This window comes from Vipera ursinii (assembly GCF_947247035.1).
Source record: "Vipera ursinii genome assembly, chromosome: 4".
Classification (NCBI taxonomy): Eukaryota; Metazoa; Chordata; class Lepidosauria; order Squamata; family Viperidae; genus Vipera; species Vipera ursinii.
Window position 1 is genome coordinate 37,209,583 of NC_139514.1, and position 20,877 is coordinate 37,230,459.

At 36.1% G+C, this 20,877-nt stretch overlaps 1 long non-coding RNA gene across 1 annotated transcript in view; it reads right to left on the reverse strand.

Annotated features, from left to right (window-relative positions):
- Positions 1 to 20,877, reverse strand: part of LOC310639628 — a 422,292-nt gene that overhangs the window by 111,732 nt on the left and 289,683 nt on the right. The window lies entirely within an intron of this gene.

Consider the following 20,877-nt stretch of genomic DNA (forward strand, 5'->3'; position numbering starts at 1 on the left):
AGTTCAGAACTTATTCCTTTAGAAGAACAAGCTTGCCAAAATATTAGTAATAATAACAATAATATCTATTGTGTGATCAACCATAACAAAATCAGAAACATACAAAATCAACATCAATTGCAAAATGCAGCTTCCTGTACATTCTGTGATGATATTATTATACTACTATTACTCAATAATACTAATTGTGAGAGGGATCTCGGAGTCCTAGTACACAATCATTTAAATATGAACCAGCAGTGTACTGCAGCTGCCAAAAAAAGCCAACACAGTGCTAGGCTGCATTAACAGAGGGATTGAATCAAGATCACGTGAAGTATTAATTCCACTTTATAATGCCTTGGTAAGGCCACACTTGGAATACTGCATCCAGTTTTGGTCACCGCGATGTAAAAAAATATGTTGAGACTCTAGAATTTGTACAGAGAAAAGCAACAAAGATGATTAGGAGACGAGGCAAAAACATATAAAGAACAGTTGCTGGAATTGGGTATGTCTAGTTTAATGAAGAGAAGAATGAGGGGTGACATGATAGCAATGTTCCAATATCGGAGGGATTGCCACGAAGAAGAGGGAGTCAAGTTATTCTCCGAAACACCTGAAGGCAGGACAAGAAATTAACCAAAGAGAGAAGCAACCTAGAACTAAGGAGAAATTTCCTGACAGTTAGAACAATTAACCAGTGGAACAACCTGCCTCCAGAAGCTGTGAATGCTCCAACACTGGAGGTTTTTAAGAAGAGGCTGGACAGCCATTTTTCTAAAATGGTATAGGGTTTCCTACCTGAGCTGTGGGTTGGACTAGATCTCCAAGTTACCTTCCAACTTTACTACTACTACTACTACTACTACTACTACTACTACTACTATTATTATTATTGTTGTTGTTGTTGTTGTTGTTACTACTACTACTACTACTGCTTTCATATTGCTTCACAGTGCTTTACAGCCCTCTCTAAGTGGTTTACAGAGTCAGCATATTGCCCCCAACAATCTGGGTCTTCATTTTACCAACCTTGGAAGGATGGAAGACTGAATCAACCTTGAGCCGTTCAGGATCAAACTCCTGGTAGTGGGCAGAGTTAGCCTGTAATACTGCATTGTAACCACTGTACCACACGGCTCATAACAGGTAAACCTTCAATGAAATAGGACATGAAATTTGACAGGACTCAGATCTGATTCAGAACAGCTGTGTCCTAAACTTTATCACTATTACTATCAAAATTTAACTTTTAAACCTACCTAACAAACATAAATGCATGGTGCACATGTACAAACACAAGGTACTACTGCTGCTGGCCTCAAAGATACTTATTAAATTATTAGTGAAGCTGAGTTTCACTAATCAGCCCTCATCTTTCCTATAAAGACTGTGCAAACCTAAAGCTCTTTAAAGCTTTGGTTGTAATTCTTCCTGACTGTTACATAAATTGCTGATTGTTTTCAGATTTTCTCTATAAATGGACAATAAAGAACTATTAGAAAAGATACAGTGTATGCTTACTTTCTTAAGATGCAACAAGAAATTTCAGAACTGCATAGTATTTTATGTTGGGTCTTATTGTGGAACTTTTCTAAAGCTCTGTTTTCAAGTTATCTACACTTTTCTTAAAATAATTTTTTGATTAATATAGTACACTAGGGCAAAGATTATCATTTTTTTCACATTTTTTCCCATATAACTAGAACTATATTTAGATCCCCCCATTCTATAGTGAAAAAGCTAGCTAAATTTTTTTTATCAAGTTCCTTGGAAGACCACAGAATGGATGATATTTCATAAATATGTATGCTACAGGTGGCTGAACAAAGAATTGAAATGGGAGATTTGAGTATGAGGTTGGATGAAAATCACAAGTGTACTTAACACAAAGGATGAAATCAGGGAACCATCAAAAATTTAAGTAGGCTTTGAACAAAATGACCCTCAAGGTTTCCTAATTCAAACCATTCAGTTATTCAAGGTGCTTGTAATGGTTTTCAAAGCCCTACATGGCATGGGTCCGGAGTACCTTGGGAATCACCTGCTGCCGGCATCAACTTCCCTCCGCCCGGTACGCTCCCACAGAGAGGGCCTTCTAAGGGTGCCACCGTTCGGAGAATGCTGCTTGGTGGCTCCCAGGGGGAGAGCGTTCTCTGTGGGCGCGCCTGACCTATGGAACCATTTACCGGTTGAGCTCTGGATGGCTCCCGACCTTCGCTCCTTCTGACACGATCTAAAAACATATCTATTTAAGCAATCCGGTCTGGTCTGACGGGTTTAATTTTAATTGTGGTTTTAACTTATCTTCTACATTTGGGCAGTAGGGCTTAATTTATTCTCAATTTTCTGTATTTGTGCATTTTGACATTTATGTCACTGTTCACCGCCCTGAGTCCTTAGGGAGAAGGGCGGTATACAAATCAAATAAATAAATAAATAAATAAATAAATAAATAAATTTATTTTGTTTTCTCACAGTCTGAACAGTTTGTTTCTTGGTTACCCCAGACTCAGAAGGTGATACAGAATGACAGAGTTATGTCTTTTAGTCCAACCCCCTGCTCAAGCAGGAAACTCTACACCATTTCAGACAAATACTTCTTGAATCTCCATTCCACTTTTACCTAGTTAACTCATCTGCACCAAATCATTCAAGTGAAGTTGATTTCTCTAGAACTAAGGAGAAACTTCCTGACAGTTAGAAAAATTAACCGGTGGAACAACCTGCCTCCAGAAGCTGTGAATGGTCCAACACTGTAAGTTTTTAAGAAGAGACTGGACAGCCATTTGTCTGAAATGGTATACTGTTTCCTGCCTGAGCAGGGCGTTGGACTAGATGACCTCCAAGGTCCCTTCCAACTTTACTATTATGATTATGATTTGTGGAAGCCAATATGTTTTCTTTACTGTAGACATTTGTTCTGTAAATATGAATTACTCCATGAAGCCAGATTAATTACAACAGTGCCAATCAGAGATGATAATGCAGGAAGATAGATGAAGTGGTCAGATAGAAAGCATTCTGAATTCATAATGCTATAATGAAACAACAACAATAATAACAGCATTGGAAGGGACCTTGGAGGTCTTCTAGGAAACCCTATACCATTTCAGACAAAGCGTTGTCCAATCTCTTCTTAAAAACTTCTAGTGTTGGAGCATTCACAACTTCTGGAGGCAGGTTGTTCCTGTTATCTCTTTTTTCCTGAAATTTTATAAAAGTCCAATACATTTTTAATGTTAATGTTATCATGTTTGTTGCTGGAGGCTTATTATAGTCTATAACTTTCTACAAGCTCTTCAAGACTCTGTCAGACATCATACTGTCAATAAATTTGTCTCTTCAGATCTGAACCTCTTATTCAGAGGCTGATACAAGACTCTCAAGCACATCTTAACTAGATTTAGAACGTTTCTTGGATACAATGATTAAATGATAGAAGAAAAGGTTTTTTTTTCTCATTTCAGTGCAAAAAAGTCCAAGCTGCTAGGTGTTTGTCTTCTAATTTTCTGAGTTGAAAGATTATTAGCTGGTCTCTCAATGGCCTTGGGAGATAGCTGATATTTGTTTAAATACTGGTCTTCTATAGCTTGAGAATTGTTCACTCCTGTCTTCCACTGGCAGTATTCTTTTATGTCCTGGATCAAACCACTTGATGCGTCTTCAACTCTGTAAATACTACAGGTGTACCAATCAAGGCTCATCTGTGTCAAATTTGTGTTCAGGCTTGGAAAATAGTTTGATTTTTTTTTTGAACTTTCAAATCACTAAGGAAAAATTAGATATGCTGAGATTTTGGACATTAAGACCTGAATGCAATAGTTAAACAAAAGAAAAAAAAACACTCTCCCACCCAAAAAATAAAGTAATACCCCCCCCGCAAAAAAGACCTGGCATTCACCTAGTGCTGAAAGGCAAATAATAACTTCCAGGAAACAGCCTCTCTGAAAATATTAGGACTTTTTTCATCATCATGAAAGTAATGAACCAATGGGCTATTTTACACCAAATTCATTTATCACCTTCTCCTTGGTCTGGTATTGTGAAGGCCAAAGAAAGGCTGAGAGGTGATATTATATCTAAACTTCAAGATATATGGAAAGCTTATGAAACAAAATTGTGTATGAGTCAGCTGCTATAGTTATGAAGCCCCTGGGTACTGATAATGTTTTTAAAACTCCAGAATCGAAGCAATTACACTCAAGACTTACCTGAAGTCTTCGAGTAAATTGTTGGTGTGATTTCAAATAACTTTTCTATAATCTTTGAGAAGTCATGGAGGCTGGGTGTAGTGCAAAAAGAATGAAAAAGAGCAAATGTTTAAAGTTAAAAAAACTGTGGATGAGGGAGAATAGCTTAGCTAACTACATATTAGTCATTTAGCTATTTTATGGTATTTAAGGGTTCTTATCTACAGTATAAGATGGAGTGGGCATGTTTAGTACTCATCAATACGACCTCCTTGCTTGACTTCAAGATAGCCTGTTTACTGTTTTAGTAAATATTTTATATAATATTTTAGTCTATGTTCTTATAATTGAGCATCCGTCACAGTGCATGCAGCTGGGGAAGGCTTTTGCTGGATCAAGATGATCTACCAGGAAGGCGAAACTTTATATCATAAAACAGATTAAGATATCCTATGTAAACATTCTATGGAGAAAAAGCTTTCAGAGGGTTGGTGATCTTCTGGACCTCAGTGGCTCATTTGAGAATTGTTCAAATGATAGTAGAACATCAATGGAAGATCTTTTTTTTTAATTTGAAACTCCCCTTTGAGCAAATAAAAAGAGACTTAGACAGACAATGAGAGAAAGAGAAAGAATAACTACCCTACATTGTTGCTGCATGCTTGACAGTTCTTCCAACATTAGATGCATTGACAGCAGCTCCCACACAGCCTGCTTCCTTCTTTTCTTCTTTATCATTTGGCAGAGCTACCAATATACTTGATCAGAATATTAGGAGCAGTGCTAGACAAAGTACTGCAAAAAGTAGGAGAAGCACAGGAGGAGCAAGCAGAACTATCCCCCTCCCCAAACCACAGTAGTAGCAACGGCAGCAGCCAACACCTTTGAATAATAATAATAATAATAATAATAATAATAATAATAATAATAATAATAATAAATATTATTATTATAATATTATCATTATCATCATCATCATCATCATCATTATTATTATTATTATTATTATTATTATTATTATTATTATTATTATTTAGAAGAACACTGCAGGAATGGAAGTTTTCATGCTAACATGATTTATTTGCATGTCAAGAAAGGAGAAAACTGTGTGGATGAAACCTAGTTATTGTTCCAGAAGATAAGGCAAGCAATAATGGATTTAAATTTCAAGGAAGTCAATTTTGCTTGGAGATCAGGAACAACTTCCTAATGGTAGAATTGTTCAACAATAGGACAAATTGCCTCAGATGTCACTGACTCTTTTTCTTTGGAAGTATTTAATAGTAACTTGACATCTTTTTATTGGAAATGGTACAGTAGTAGATTCCTGCACCGGAAAGAGGGTTGAACTAATTAATCTGAAAGGTCCTTCCAAACTGTATGATTCTTTTATCATAAATGCACCTCAGGAAATACTGAAATAAATACTGAAATAATATGTTAATTGCATACTGCTGATGGCAGGAATACAGAAAGACAGAGTTAATGTGAACTAATTGGACTGCCGATTGATATAATATTGGAGCCTTAGTATAATACATTTTAGCACTGTAACTACTTTGCTGTACCACTGTGGAGGAAAACTGTGTTTAGACTATGGAGGTAAAAAAAAATCAGGAACCTGGGAGCAACATTTTCTGACTAGCAAAGTTTCTTAAAGGACATATGCTTTCATTAGGTGCAGTTTATTTTATCTGATCAGAAAAGGTGCTACCACAGTCTTGATTTTAAGAATAGTAAGCATGATGACAAAAGAGGCGCATTAACATATTTATTGAAAGATCATGCTTTCTGTATTCCTGTGTTGGTTTGGAGTCCTTAGTGCAGCTCATTATACCTGCCAAATCTTTTAAACAAACCACTGTATCAGAGAGCATGGGATTAGCTGCCTGGTCAGCATTTCAGAGAAGATGGCCACCTCAACAGAGTAAATGAAGCATCCATGCTTTTAAACCAAACTCATAATCTCCTTTCTAAGTCCTGCATGGCATAGTGATAAAAAAAGAAGTACTTTAATATATTGTCCCAGCATCAATACTCTGAAGACTTAGTAGAAGTTCAAGTTCTCCTTGTCTATTTATATGACACTATTTTAATTACATGTCAGTAGCTTGGAACTGGGTGGCTGACTGATTGTACCCACAGGACCATTTCACACATAATTTCAGAGACTTTCAGTTCAATGCTACTTACTTAAGACCATAAACATGACATTTCTGTGCAAAGACAGTGCAACAGTTAAATCGATGTCACAGTTATTAATCCCTGGTCAGCCATTTAATTTTTTGTGACAGTCTACCATTGGTTCGTTTTTGTTTTGCTTTGTTTTAGGAGGTGACTTAATAGTAGATAATAATAACTGCATCTTAAAATGTGTAACCAAGAAAGCAGTTCTGCTGTACATTGTGACAACTCACATAAGGGAAATATAATGGAGGATCATAGTGAGTTGGAGACAAAAAGTTTATAGGGCAATAATATAAGAGGGAACTAAAATAACTAACCAATTTCAACTGGTCCTTTACTATTGCAGGGAGGAAATTTCCAAGATCTCATATTGTTTCTTTTATAAGCTAAACTGGCAGTAATAGAACTGGTAGTAGTTAATGTCAGAATTTTATAGAACTGAAAGTTTATTTATTAATCAAATTAACATGGCTGCCCATCTCAAAGGAAGTGACTCTGGGTGGCATACAGTGATCAAATAAAAACAATGCATATATAAAACAATCATGATAAGAATGTAAAAAATGTATTAAAGTTAAAAAAATAAAATTAAAATATATAAACCCAGACAAGCAAAGAGTATTTAGTTTCTAGAAAATAATCCTTTTGATTTTCAGATCTCTTGGTAATTGTTCTGTAAATGGAATGCTAAAAATTTCAGCGGTGGAAAATCAACAGAGCAAAGATGATATCTGAGGCTGGTCAGTGTTTCTGGCCCTGGAGGGGTCTTTATCAATCAGATGCCAAAGCATCATAGTACCTTCTCATGATCAAGAGATTCATTATGAAAAAGCTTTCTTCATGAATAAATGAGTTCTAAATAATCTTAGATGTTTACACCTGAGCCCCTGAGAATTTGATTTGAGGAATCTAGCTAAGGAATCTACAAAATTAGAACATTAGTTTTGCCTTTTTTTCTATTGATTCTTCTTTCTGAAAAATATATTTTAATTATTTATTTTTTACACACACACACACATGTAAAACATACATACATTTATGTATATATTTTATATATACTTGCTTTAATTTGTTAAAGAGAAAAAATGGAAGAATTGATTCTCTCTTATTCTCTGTCTCTCACACATAAAAATACTGAATACTGAATTCAGTGGAATGTTTTATTTAGTCAAGTGTGATTAGACACACAAGGAATTTTTCTCTGGTGCAGAAGTTCTCAGTGAACAAGTAAAACAACAGAATAATGATAATCATCATAATAATACTAATAAGAGGGGGGAATAAGGGAAATAATAATAAGGATAAATAATAATAATACCCGTGTTTTCCCGAAACTGGTCTTTTTTTTTGCCTCCAAAAGAGGCACCAGGTCTTATTTTTGGAGGATATCTTGCTCACCTCCAGCACCAACAGCCCTGCCCAACTGGTCCACTTCTTCTGGGGCTGAAGGAGCAGTTTCATTCTGCAGCTGCACTCCAGTCTGCATTTTGCAGTCAGGCCTTTCTGGAAGGCCACTGCAGCCAAGGACCGAGCTATGGATTCAATCCATAGCTCGATCCTCGGCTGCAGAGGTCTTGCAGAATCAAGTTATGGATTGAATCCATAGCTCAGTCCTTGGCTGCAGTGGCCTTCTGGAAAGGCCTGTGACTGAGAAATGCAGGCCTGGCTGCAGAAGATGCCAAGTAGAGGCCAGGCTACAAGATAAGTGGGTGCAGGGTGCATGGGACAGTTCCCCACCCCCACCCTAGCTTAATTTTTAGGTGTGTGCCTCACCCCAAAACAAAGGCTTATTTTCAGGGTGGACCTTATTTTTGGGGAAACACAGTATTACAGCCATTCTACATGGACACATAGACATTAGACAGCACTATGAGAATCAGGTATTCAGCATGAGGGGAAAAAACTGTCCTTGACTCTAGTTGTTTTAGCATGCAATGCCTTATAGTGCCATCTCAAAGGGAGAAGATGAAACAGTTTATGTCCAGGATGTGAGGGGTCTGCAGACGTCTTCTCAGCCCTCCTTCTGAATTGCACAATATACAGGTCTTCTATGGAAGGCAGCTGGCGGCAATTTTTTCTGCATTGGAATCTGTACCTGTCCTATGTGATTGCTGTACAAAACCAGACAGTTATAGAAGTACAAATGGTAGACTCAATCATTCCTCTGTTAAACTGAATAAACTTATTGTAGTTGCTACTGACTGTTTGGAACGTGGCTCAAGATCCCAAAACAAACAAACTCACTTGGAATTCCAGCAACAAAATTGTATTTCAAAAGAAGCGTTTGCAAAGGCTTGGTGAGCTGAAACACACAGGAGTTCAGCCACACCTTAAGGAGCTGTTTGACACATTTTTATATCCTACCCCCCTGACACAGATTCCCCCCTCCCCTATTGCACTCAACGCCCCTTCCCTAATCATCCGATAAACTATCCGGACCGCCTAAAACCACTGTCCTTCCCATGTTTCATGAAGTCCCTTTGTCCATATCCTATCTTTCACCATCTAATTTTCTGTTAGCACAGTTCATATCCTATAGTTATTTTGGTATTTCCTCTTGCAAAGTTAGCTGTAACTTCTGCTTTTCACATTGGTACCTGTCAATACTTACATAAGATATATATTATTATTTCTGATCTTCAGTTGGCTTCTGCTTCAATCTTCAGACTCATTAGAAATTTCTGAATAATACTTTATTCCTTTCATGACTCATTTCAAAAATCACCAAATGGCTTAGGTTTTGCAGTTAATCTCCTAATTTAATTAAAGCTTTATAATGGACATAGACCATTATAAAGACCATATACCTGTATCTCTTAGGCTCCTAGTATCCATATTTTAATTGGCTTGAAGCCCATTTATCACAAACAAAAAATGCTTCCCAGATTTAAACATCAGAGTCCTGAACTTTTAAGTTGCTGATTACAGGCAAACACTAAAAGCATTCTGGGAACAGTTGTCTCTTGCTTTTTTCTTGTCGAAGAGATAAAGTTACAGAAATTTAGAAATATTGACACCAACTATTAAACTGTCATAACATTTCAACAGACAGACAAATAAACTTACCTAATATATAACTTTCCCCTGATAGTTATTTTTCCTAGTTATTGATCCACATTGTTTTAATGTTTTAAACATTGTAGAGCAACACAAATCCTTCACTTGCTGCATTTTTGAATTTGGGATGGATCTTTGAACGAGTCATTTTATTTTTAATCAAAAAAAAATCTTGCAAAGGACAAAAATTCAAATGTTTGTCAATATTTGATTAGAATTTATCAGACATTCTGTTAACTGTTTATTAGCTGATGCAGTATGGAAAAAAATGTTTCCCTGTAGAATCTCATGTAGGCTTCAATTTGAAGAGAAATGAAATACTGCAAGCCTTTCCTTTTTTTATCCAGACTTTAGCCCAAATCAGTAGACTATCTTTTATCCCTTTTTCAGGGACTTTGGGCTTGGCAAAAATTTTAAGGGTGTCTAAAAGCTCAATTTATTTACCATACTGTGTCCTCTCTGTCTCTGTCTCTCTCTGTCTCTGTCTCTCTCACACACACAACATTCATACCCAGTTCTACTACTGCGTTTTTGACTTGCTTCAACATTTCCCATTAGTGTTTAATCATAGTGAGAAGAGAATTCTGGATTATTTAGGGATCTGTCTGAACCAGGAGTACTCATTCAACATTCCAGAGGTTTCCCCTATGACCAGCTAGTAATAAACCTTTACTAAAATTGTTGTTCATAAATTAGTGCATTTTCTTTTCTGAAGGAGAAGGGGAATAGATACTAGGCTTATCATTTATACATGTTCTGGGCCCGTGCATTATTTACAACAAACTTTAAATTATGTAAATGCCAGATTGTTTGGGATTTTCAAGCAGTGAACAACATATACTAATATTGCTTTTGAAAATGATACAGAAGTGAGGTTTGCCTTCTTTTAATTGCTAGTTGAGTTTAACCTGTCATGTTTTTAAAATCCTGGCTTAAGAAATAGATTGAACAATGTTTTGGGAAGGAGTATTCTGCAGGTAATAGAATGCTACAGAGTCTATGGGTTCATTTTATAGCATAGTATGAAATAATTTTTATTATAGTTCTTGTCTGATAGTAGTTAGCAAAGGTAATGTAATGTATAAGCAATAAGCAACATGACTTACTGATCATGCATGTCAATTTTATACATGACTTCTCCATACCTATCTAGCACAATACTAATAGATGCATGTGTCTTCATCCATGCATTAGAAAGGGCTGGTAAGCCATGCAGGATAATTCTGATCATTAGCCATACTTATTTTCACCAGTCATGTTTGTCAGTTATGTGTTTCAAGAGCCTATGTTTTAGTTTTCATACCGTGGTAAGTTATACTATTTACCCAATCCTGCAAGGACTTCATATCTTAAGCTTGTAATGAATTCTAACACATCTGTCTGTGTTATTAACCACTGCAGGACACCTTTTGATGTATTATTATTGAGCTCACAGAGTAGTAATATGATTTCTTCTCCCTGTGTGACTTACTTTTAAAAATGAGTTATTCCACTGTGTCTTTTACTTACTGGTATAAATCGCTGCTAATCTCCCCCGTCTTGTGAACATAACATTCTCTTATTGCATGCTGTTGTTTTTATGATGAAACACTCATTTATGTGTCAGTTTATAAATTGATCCAATGTCTTTATCAGAAAACAGGTGTCAGAAGATATTAATTTCCATTAAGTATTCTGATTAATACAATGAAAATTTCAATTTCAATAGAGTGAGGGCAGTGGAGGAAAATAGTGCTTTCCTAAAATTGGATTACCAACAGCTATTAGTTTAAGTAATGAAGATTTTAGGAAAGGTAGGATGAGAGTTATGAACATTTTTGAATCCAGGTCCATTCACTGAAACTGGATTTTCTAAAATCAGTTGACCAGAACTAGCTACTAATGGATACTGCTGGGTCGAAAGAGGTGTTTAATTGCTTATTCCATTATCTGATTAAATGATGTTTAAATATTTTTTCTGCCTTTAGCAAGAAGCACTTCATTGTTGATGAAACCATTTCCTTAATATCCATTTAAACACAAAGAGCTTTCTCTAAAGCTTTTTACTGTTTTTAAGTAAATGTGAAATTTTCAAAGACAATCACACTGAGTTTCAAGAAAGTTGAAAACTTTAACTTCTTTGAGCTGTGATTTTGGATGGAAAGATGCCAGCAGCAAATCAGAACTGTCAAGCAGGCAAATAAAAACTTCATGAACCATTTTTGAGGAATTAATACCATTACTCTGGTAGAAAAACATTATGATTAAGCATAATATTCTATCTGAATCTTCCCATTTCTTTTTGGCACCTAATTCTTTGTTTTCCTATTTATAATAGTCATAGAAATGTCAACTTTTTGGTGCCACAAAGATACCAATAGGAATAGTTTCATTGTTTTATTACTGTGGCTTTGTGCTGTACCTGTGCAAAGATGTCTAGGAATATGTCTAACCAACTGATTTTATCTCTCGTTTATCAGCTAGTTAGATATAAATTAAGTTGTTCTTATAGAGTAATACTATTCTTCCATTACTCATTTTATGACTGTAATATGTTTAATGCCCTGACAATACCACACTGGCAGGCTAGAATTGACAACAGGAAAAGATTTGTATTTTTCCCTATTCTCCTACATGTTTCTCCACCCCCATGTCCTTTCTGAATGATTTTCTCATCTATTTCAAGTTTTTATTGTATACAATTACACATAGAGATACATACAGTTGTCATCTCAAGTGATACTAATAACTGTATACTACCCAGAATTCTTGATTTGGGCACAGTGCAAATTTTGTGAACACAAACCTACCTACTGAGTGTTTCATGCTGACTATGCTAATCAGAAATACAGGGCAATAATATTCCAGAGAAGTAAATGCACTTCAGCAAAGAAGTTACCAAATTGCACTATTTTTACACATTATTTTTTTATCATAGATATATTGATTCTTCCATATGTATTGTTAACACCTGGGATAGGGATGGGAAAGTGTTTTTGATGACACTGGCTGAAACATTCTGTGTCTCATGGAAAATTCAGTTTAAATGTTTTATCTTACCACGTGCAATAAATTGTGTCGTATTTAATCACTCTCTCCAGTTTGTAGAATCCAACTTATCACAGATGATGGACTATAGAGATATAGATGTAGATATATAGTGAATTTGACATTCCATTTTGAAGCAGGCATCAATACCTTAAAAGAGAACTACATAGGGTTACATTAAGCAAAATATGATGTATGGGATTTTTCTACAAAATAAGTATCCCTCTGGCTTTAGTTTAGTTTATTACAAGATTTAGTTTGTTTTGTTTTAAGATATAGATTTTAGCTGAGAATGTTTTTAAAATACATAGACTATTTGCGTGGAGTGGCATTTCCAAGTACTTAGAAAAATAACAATAGTCAAGTTAGTCATGCGTATGGGTTGCATTTCATGTAAGCTTTCCATTTTTGAAATATTAAAAATGATTGACTGATGACATAGTTCTGTAATTGTAATTTGTATAAAATAGTTATTGATCATTTCTTATTACAAGTAATCTCAAAACAGTTTACAATAAACGTAAAACAATACTTCACAAAGCAATCCATGGAAAATGTAATCATTACGTCATTTAGCAAGTTGCATTATTTGATGTTGTCTCAATTAAAAGGAGCACAACAGAATACCAGTGAGGCATACAAATCAGCCTAATAAACAGCAGTAGTTTATCAAATTAATCTGCTTTTTGTTTCACTTTTCTTTTGATATTTCTTTTCATGTAGTGATTTTTGAGAGCAATAGGTACAAGTAAACAAGTTGAATATATAATTTGAGGTTAGATAATAATGCTATTATGTTTTTTTTAATCATTTAGCTTCAAGTGATAGATTTTATTACTTTTGAACCTAGAACCTGTACAAAGTGATAAAGCTGATTTGTATGATTCCAGGGCTCTACATTTGTGTCAAAGTCCTGCCAAACATCAAGTCATCTTTTCTAGAGATAAGCTGTTCTTAAATAACTAAGTTTAACCAGTCTATACTCCCTGAAGTCTTTGTCAGCACACACACACACATGCACACAAACATATGCCAATGTTTATGAAGGAAAAGCCTCAGAAACAAATTATAGATGTCTGCTGTCTTAAAGAACAACACTTAGACTAAAGGTTTGTCTTCACAACCTCCTTGGCATGGTGTGGACATGGCTTATTGTTTCTGAAAGACAGAGTGCACAACATAGTTCTTAGTCAACACTCATCCCACAATGAAGGCAATGTCCACTTATCTTCTGTTGCTCTATATCAAGAATACAGTTGTTCATCTTGATGAATAGTGCTGTGTGATATGCACAGAGTCACTGGACTGTGCTCTCCAGAGTCATTTCAATCTGGGCTGCTGAAGTGTCTGCCTTTCTGAATAGACCTTCCTATGGTGAACAGGGGAGAATCATTCTATTAATGCTCATATTAATGTTTCTACATACCTGGCATGATCCACCCATGGTATTCTGTAAGTATTCCTCACAGGTTCCTGCTTGCACATGCTAATAGCATGTCAATAGTTGGCAGTGGCGTAGCGTGGGGGGTGCAGGGGGGGGCCGGGTGCACCGGGCGCAACATCTGGGGGGCGTGCTCGCACTCGCAGCTCTCTGCCCCTGCCTGGCTCACTCACTCTCTCTCACTGCAGTGCTGGCTGTGCGAATCCGATCCGTGCCGCCGGGTCGCCGCCCACTGTGGAGGGGGGGTGCCAGGCATGCGGTGCGGTGCAGAGAGAGAGCGAGGGACTATCTGGGGGAGGGACAGTGCAGCGGCCGCCCAGCAGGTTAGGGGGCACAAATTACTTGCCTTGCCCCAGGTGCTGAAACCGGCCCGTGGGCCGGCAATTTGACACCCAAGGCTTAAGCCCTTGTATTCTTGGGTTGATCCTCCTATTATTATTATTATTATTTTGCTTTTGGACAGATTATTATCAAGAGGAAAATCCTCTGTTCCATCTCTTGTATCTGTTACGTACTGTACTGTAGATATGCAAGTCATTGACCCCCACCTATTGTGGACAAGCTAAGTGGGCATTTCCTGTCAAGCTGAGGCTAACCCTCAGGGGACCCTGATGGTTAGTCCCCACCATTTTGGTGGGAATATTCATATTTGGGTGGGAGATTCCAAGCAGGTAATTGGATAAATACCTGAGGACTTAAGTGTATAAGTACTGGCCATTACCTGTCACTCAGCCAGTTCTGTTATGTTGTGTCGCCCCTTGCCTATCGAAGCAACCCACTACATAAAAGTATCTCTTTGTGTTCTCAAAAGACATTTTTCCTTTACCTCACCTTTCCTTTAGAGAAAGGACTGGTACCCTGGAGAACACTCAACTGCTAATATAAAATGGCTGCTATGCCATTTTGTTCAGTATCATCTTGTGTAAGCCAACATTATTTTTGATTGCATTAAATCTTTATTAAAATAATGGAGAATATAATGGCAGGATCAACATTAAGATGCCACACCTGTATAGCTTGTCCAGTATGGTTGTTGGTTGCATTGCTCATCCCATGAAATTACGAGGGTTATCTGATAGACCTTTAAGGCAACCAATGTTATCTGGGTATCTGGGAACATGTTGTGAAATGCTAATTATATTTTATGTGATTATGATTCAGCCACATGGTTTTAATTAATAATTGGGGCATTGTAATGAAGGGATAGTGTTGGTTGGAGAGCACATATTAGGTTTATTTAAAAAAATTAGTGAAATAGTGGAATATACCCAGGATACCAACATTACTTGACCTTGATTGCTTATTTTTAATGCAATCAAAAATAATGTTTCCTGTACACATTAAGCAAAAGACAAAGAATCAGTGATAATGAATATGATTTATCTTCCCATTTGCAATGCTTAATGGTTTTATAAATTGTAATTGGTATGGGATAATTTGTATCAACATCAATTCACATCAATTTTGAGAAAAGCCGGAATACTGTCATTTAGCAAATTAATAATCTAAAATTCACAGACACACATATTAATCATGGACTTGTTATGAGGACAATGACTTACTAGCATACATGGAGGATAAAGTAAATACTAATTACCTCAGTGCTGCAGTTATAAAATGGTTATCTACACAGCAACAATAAGTGCAGCTTCTATGGAATCCTGTGCTTGTTTAGCTGATAACATTCAGTGAAAGATCATTAGAGTTTCCAAAGGTCTCCCTCTGGTTTATGAGAAAAAAAGAAAGAAAAGAAGCTTCACTATTTTTTAAAAGAAAGCATCCTGATACATGTTTTTCTGCTTCTTTGGTTAAAGAAGAGCCTTGGTGGAGCAGTGGGCTGATGCCTCCTTAAGTAACACCAGCTGCCTGCAATTAGTGCAGGTTCGAGTCCCACCAGGCTCAAGGTTGACTCAGCCTTCCATCCTTCCGAGGTAGGTAAAATGAGGACCCAGATTGTTGGGGGCAATAAGCTGACTTTGTAATAATGCCACTTGGGGTGTGTGTGAAAGCCCTAACAAGCAGACATATACATAGAATGAAGGCTACTGCTAAGCTTGTAAGCCGCCCTGAGTCTTCGGAGAAGGGCGGGATATAAATGTAATAAAAATAAAAATAAAATAAAAAAATAAAATAAACTTTGACTCATCCATTTTGGAGAGGATTGAATTCATTTCATTTTTATCTTATGTTGAATCACTTAATGCTATGGACTACCACTGGCCAAAGCTTTCAAGCTACAGTTTTTCAAATGTGTTGAGGCTGTGTTTCTTTGTACTGCTACTTTAACATGTTTATTAATGAACCCAAAGATAAACAAACAATAATCTCATAGCCCTTTGTTGCTTATATTTGGCTTATATTTGGGGAAATCATTTTGCTGCCCTACATACTCAAGCGAAGAATTCCCAGGCAGATTTGGAACTGGATGTGGTCTCTCTTCCCAATCAGGTCCTGATTCTGGAATAGAATTAAACAGTTCAAACCAATGTGCAGTTTCTGAGTTGTTGTTTCTGTTGTTTTTCATAGATAAGTAGTAGATATCATAGATTTTTTCTAGCTAGAGCCATATAAACTGATCCTTAATTTGACATAGAACAACATTAATAGAGGGATAATTCTTTTTTAATTTTTGTATTTTTGTAGTTTTAAGATATGCCCTGTTCACCGCCCTGAGTCCTTCGGGAGAAGGGCGGTATAAAAATTTAATAAATAATAATAATAATAATAAACATTCATAGACCTACATTTGTAATTTCAACCACTGATCTATCAGTTGAGATCTTGTAGCACAACCCCATCAAATAATCAAATAACAGAATAACAGAGTTGGAAGGGACCTTAGAGGTCTTCAGGAGACCCTATACCATTTTGGACAAATGGCTGTCCAATCTCTTCTTAAAAACATCCAGTAATAAAGTACTCAAAGCTTTAGAAGACGACCTGTTGCACTGGTTAATTGTTCTAACTGTCAGGATTTTTTCCCTTAGTTCTAGGTCACTTCTCTCCTTGATCAGTTTCCATCTATTGCCTTCTGGTGCTTTGGAAAAAGGTTGACCCCCTCTTCTTTGTGGCAGACCCTCAAATATTGGAACACTGCTACAGTGTCACCCCTAGTCCTTCTTTTCACTAAACTAGACAAATCCAATTTCTGCAACCGTTCTTCATGTTTTAGCTTCCAGCCTCTTAATCATCTTTGTTGCTCTTTCCAGAGTCTCTACATCTTTTTTATATTGTGGTAAGTAAAACAGGATCCAGTATTCCACATGTGGTCTTACTAAGGCATTATAAAGCATACTAACACTTCATGTGATCTTGATTCTATCCCTCTATTAATGCAGCCTAGGATTGTATTCTTTTTTTGGTGGCTACAGCACACTGCTGGCTCATATATGGTTGCATTTAATGGTACTGGTCAAGCTATGATTGACATGATTGAGATTTATTGTTAAGGCTTTAGTTGTGCATATAGACTAAGAGTTTGACATATTTATTAATTTGTTATGTGTTTTACAGGTGATTTCACAAATACTGAGCCTGATGCATACTTATTTTTTCCAGTATAGCTTAAAAAAAACCCAAAGAAGTCCACATACAGATCTGGATCTGAGCAGACATATAAATAGCACATTCCCCATATTTGTCATCATTGAGCATGTGAGATCATATAAATAATGCTTAAGTCTACTCTGTGCCATGGTTTTCTTACTGTCAATCACTACTGTATCAGAGACCTTTTTTGCTCCATGATGTGCTTTTGTAACATTGCATGTTCAAAGCATTTAATTTAGTCCCTGGGATGCAACCTTTTGAAACCTTCAATATAGAAAACTTTCCATCATTTTATTTTCACACTCTGCATTGCTTTGAAGGAGTCCTACAGTTCTGAGTTCAACTGAAGGCTCCAATTTGAATAAAAGCCATTATATTGTAGATGAATGTTTTTCAAATCTGGTGTCTGTTAACTCTGTCAGTCTATTTCTCCTGATCTTCACTTCAACAGATGTTATCTTTGGTCCAATTGGGTGATAATCAGAAAATTGTTAATTTTTTTCAGAGCATTTTTAATTTCCTTTTTTGGGGGGGTAGGCATTGGTCTAAATCAGGGGTGTCAAACTGCCGGCCCGTGGGCCTGATGCGTCATGCAAAAGCCACACCCACCCCATAGCTGGCAATGGCAAAAATGTCCCGATACATTGCACGACGTCACGTGACGTCACGAGTTTGACATGTCTGGTCTAAATGGTGGATAATGAAGAACTATATTTTCACATTGCACTGAAATAAAAATAAAGCTATTTATAAGCTTTCTGTTATATATTTTTTTTCCATTGTGATTTGGCTGGCTTATTACAGTATTTAGATATATTAATATTCCTGCTTGTGTATGTAAATCTATGAAGCCTTCCAGAATTAAGTTTACAAATGTGATTGTTTCAGTATTGTACTGTATAGTTTGATAAGAATTTCTTATCAAATTATTCTGCATGTTTCAATATTGATGCTAATTAATATTGTGGAAAATGAAAATATTGGCTATTGTTTTTCCATGCAAGGTTAAGTGCAGGTGAAATAAATCAGCCATGGAAAAAGTATTGAACCAAAGTTTGTGCTATGCTCAATTTTGCAATCCGAAGGAAATATTTGTAATCTAAACTGCAACTGTACTTTACTTAATATGATTTTGCTAAGCTTGCTTGTTTCAAATATATTTAGAACATAAGGACTGGAACTGTAAGAAATAGGGAACTGAAAGTAGCTAATTGATGCAAGTTTCAATGTACACAAGTATGTAGAAAGTTATGTTCAGCAGAGGGTCAGCAGAAAGTGAGCAGAAAGTGCAAGGTTGTTGACCATCTGTCTATGGTCTTGAGAAAGGGTATAAAAGGTTGAGACTGGACCTGATTGATTTGCCGTTGGCCTATAGTTGTCCCTATTGGAACTGCTATGTCACTGGACCTCATTGCAATGGGTTTTTAATGTAAGTGATGTTTATGTGTGTGTTCCAAATCATTGCTGAAATAAACCTCTGAATCTTAAAGTAAAAAGTATTGCTTTGTGTTGCTGTCTCTTGTTTTTTTCATTGGGTTTTTCCATGACAATATATTGCTTTGCATTAAACTGCCCTCTCTTTGCTATTTTTCCAACTTCTATAAACTACTTGGGATGCAATGTTTTGTGAAAAAGAACAAATAAATAAATTGATTAAAAGATTGACTGACCTAGTAATGGCTCTTGAGATTGAATCAAGTAAGTGCTGCAAGTTACTGCTAGATTGAAGGAAAAAAAATAGAATTTATAAAACAGTCACAATGTTAACCCAATAATTTCAATAGAAGAATTTTTAAAAATCTTGCCTCTGAATCATTCTATTGTTTCTTCAGGAGGTTTCTCATTTTATATAATGCTTCTATTTTATAGGCATAAGACTGTGGTTAATGTGTAAAATGCTTAAAATTAATATCTAGTTCTGTATCTTTAAAAAGAAAGTATAACATATGGATATGCACACATTCTCACACACAGAGAGAGACTGAGACAGACACACACACACACACACAGAGAGACAGAATTAATAGTGTTATGACATGGCCTATATTAAAGGCTTTAGGGCATCTAATTGCTGAAGATGCCATATAGGAAAGGAAAAGCCAAAATTGTAAATATAGAATTATAGTAGGAACATGGAATGTAAGGAGCATGAACACAGGGAAAACTGTGGTGGATTCCCAGGAGGGAGAGGATGCATTCCAGAGGAATAAGAAGAACAGCTGAGTACTTATAACTTATGTGAAAGACGTTGAAGACAAGCCCTCCATAATAGGTTTTTCGGTATAAGCTCATGTAGATGGCAGAGTGGTTTAGTTTGGCAAGATTCTGTCTACAGGTGTGGAACAGTAAAGAACTCTACTTGGAAGAACAAAAACTTTCTTAGTTTTGAATCCTCGACAATATTCAACATAGAGAAAAAATGATATTAAACAACTACAAATTGACATCTTAGACATCATGCCAGCTGCCACTTCACGACTGCCTTTTGCTATCACTCAGTGCCAGACTGCCATGAACTCTAGGGGGACTGGATGGGAGGAGGGAGGATTCAAGCAAAATGAAATATTCACTGTATCTCCCTGAGACGTGGTTTCAAAGTTGACTAGAATGGAATACTGCTGCATAGCAACCCACACTTGAAGCAACAGTTCTGAAAACATCTTTGACTTTGGGCTCCAGCACATTTTTAAGCAATGTTCCTATAATATAATTTTCTTCTTGTTGTTGTTTCCACCCTTTCAACAACATTCTATTGAAACAGAAATATGTGGAGTAAATTCAGGATCTTTTGTGACTCTTGTGATTGCTCACTTGATGAAGTAATAGATGTTGACCTAATTCCAAGGTTAAATCTGATAGTAGATATTTTGCCAATATATTAAGTTATTTCTTTCTCTCCCTACCCTCCATAACATTTTAAGTATATGTATAAAGATCTTGATATGCTAGCCATGTCACTGTCATTTCATTTACAATGCTCCTAATACTTTTCTTTTTGGTCAGCTGAAATGAAATTCTGGTTTAAATTAACCAATTCCACATCAATATATAGAATCCAACTGAATTTAATTCATGCAGGTTTGGGGTTCATAAAAAGGTACTTTTTCTGGATCTGTTGAAAATAATTGAAAAATATGTATTGTAGCTTTTTAACAAAGCTACACATTAATTAATATTAATTAATTTATATGAACATTCTCAAATCTGCACCTGCTAAAATCTTTTATTAAGCAATGTACAAGAGCTGTATTACTAAACTAGAGCACAATCCAGGAATGAATTTTCCAGCACAAATAATAGAAGTTGTATAATATCAGCTAGGTTCTGTCAGCATCATTGAAGTCAGCCTTTTGGAACGTAAGGACGACTGCATTTCCCATGCTTCACTTGACAAAATACATTTTGCATTTAATTTGAAACTCTGTTCCAGTAATATAAAAG